The sequence below is a fragment of the Gorilla gorilla genome, chromosome 1 (genome assembly GCF_029281585.2).
Source record: "Gorilla gorilla gorilla isolate KB3781 chromosome 1, NHGRI_mGorGor1-v2.1_pri, whole genome shotgun sequence".
In the NCBI taxonomy this organism is placed as follows: domain Eukaryota; kingdom Metazoa; phylum Chordata; class Mammalia; order Primates; family Hominidae; genus Gorilla; species Gorilla gorilla.
In genome coordinates this window covers 209192057-209193857 of record NC_073224.2, presented here as the reverse complement: position 1 = coordinate 209193857, position 1801 = coordinate 209192057, and positions in this window count along the sequence as shown.

Genomic DNA, 1801 nt, shown 5'->3' with positions numbered 1-1801 from the left:
GCAGAGCAGACAGGAACTGCCATGAAGCCCTGCCCTCCCAGGAGATCATGGAGTTAGGATTGGACACTGCTGCAGCCCATCATTTCTGCCCCAGGAGAGGTTATAGAAAGTCCCTAAGCTCCTCCCACTTGGCAGGAGTTGCTCTGTTAGGCCCACAAAACTTGATTGGTGGACTTGATCAATCCATTCTCCATGTGCCAATGAGACCAAGGGGACTCTGCAAGCTTTGGGCTCCTGGGAGGCCTGGCCTATCCCTTCCCAACTTCATTTTCAAGGCTGTTTCTGTTCCTTAATAAGCCTTGCTGAGGCCTGACATCATAGAAAGATGACACAGTGCAGTGGTTAAGAACTTTGGCTCCACAGGCCCATGGCCTGAGATCTTCTGGCTGGGTAGGCAGAAAACCAAGAGAAGTCCTCCTTTGTCTAAGAGTAGCAAGACCAGAGGAACTGGAGATCAGGAAACCAGGGGCCAGGAGGGCCCTGAGGCCATGCTGGGGAGTCTGCATTTGATTGTGCACAGAAGCCATTTGACAATTTCCTACCATAATAAATGATAGCCATTCATAACATTGTGATTTGGTGAAACCAGGACAGGTGCAAAGCCAACTCCCAAAGAGAGGGATGAAACACACTGACAGCATGTGGAATAATTGTACGTGGTCTATGGGTAAACATTTCTCATTTTTTATGGTGATAAATTCATTTTAATGTGCATTATAAAAATATACATAACTAGTCCATGAATCCTGTGATTTTCCATTTATAGGAGTAATATAAAGTCTCATTTTAAAAGAAATGCATTTAAATAAAAAAGGCAGTAAGTCAATTTAAGGAACATATTAAGGAAGCCACAGCCTAGGAGGACGCAGATGTGGCAGACAGCCCTGGAGGTGGAGTAGGTGGCATCCGTTTGGGAATCCTGGGGCATGGGGAATCCCAGCTCCCCACTTAGTAGCTGTGTGGTGTCAGACAAGGCACTTGATCTCTCTGAGCTGTTGTTTCCACCTCTGCAAAACGGCGGGGGGGTTGGGGGGAACAGAAATTTGCCTGGCAGGGCTGCGGTGAAGGTGAAATGAGGTCACGTGAATGCATCTGTTTGTTTTCTCCATTCCAGCCCGTCCCTGCTCCCTGATCTCACCCGTACTCAGGCTGCTAGGAGGAGGCAGAGCTGGGATTGAACCCCTGATCTGTCTGATTCTGAGTCCCCTTGGGCACTGCCTCCCTCGCAGAAGCAGGAGTTCTGATGGAGTCATTTGTCTCTCACCGGGTCACCAGGCTCCAGCACACACTGGCCCCTTGGCAGGCACCTCAGTCACTCCCTGTGGAGTACAAGCCTGAATCACTTTATTGTCATTCCCAACAAACCCCCTATGGAGAGGATGGCTATTTTCCCAAACGTCAGACCCTTTGGCCAAAGCCACTGTGATAGGCAGAATAGTGCCTCTCACCCCCCAAAAAAAATCCACCCTAATCTCTGGAACCTGTGCATACATGGCCTTACATGGCAAAGAAACTTCACAGGCGCCATGAAATTCAGGATCTTGAGGTGGGTGGGGAGATTATCCTGCATTATCTGGATGGCCCTGAGGTCATCAAATGGGTCCCCATAAGTGAAGGAAGATCAGAGTCAGAGAGGGACTGGAAGATGCCACGCTCCTGGCTCTGCAGTTGGAGGAAGGACCATGAGCCAAGGAGTGCAGGCGGCATCCAGAAACTGGAAAAGGCAAGGGAATGGCTTCTCCTCTAGAGGCTCGAAAGGGAATCACTTTCATTTTAGCTCAGTGAGGCGCATTCCCGACTT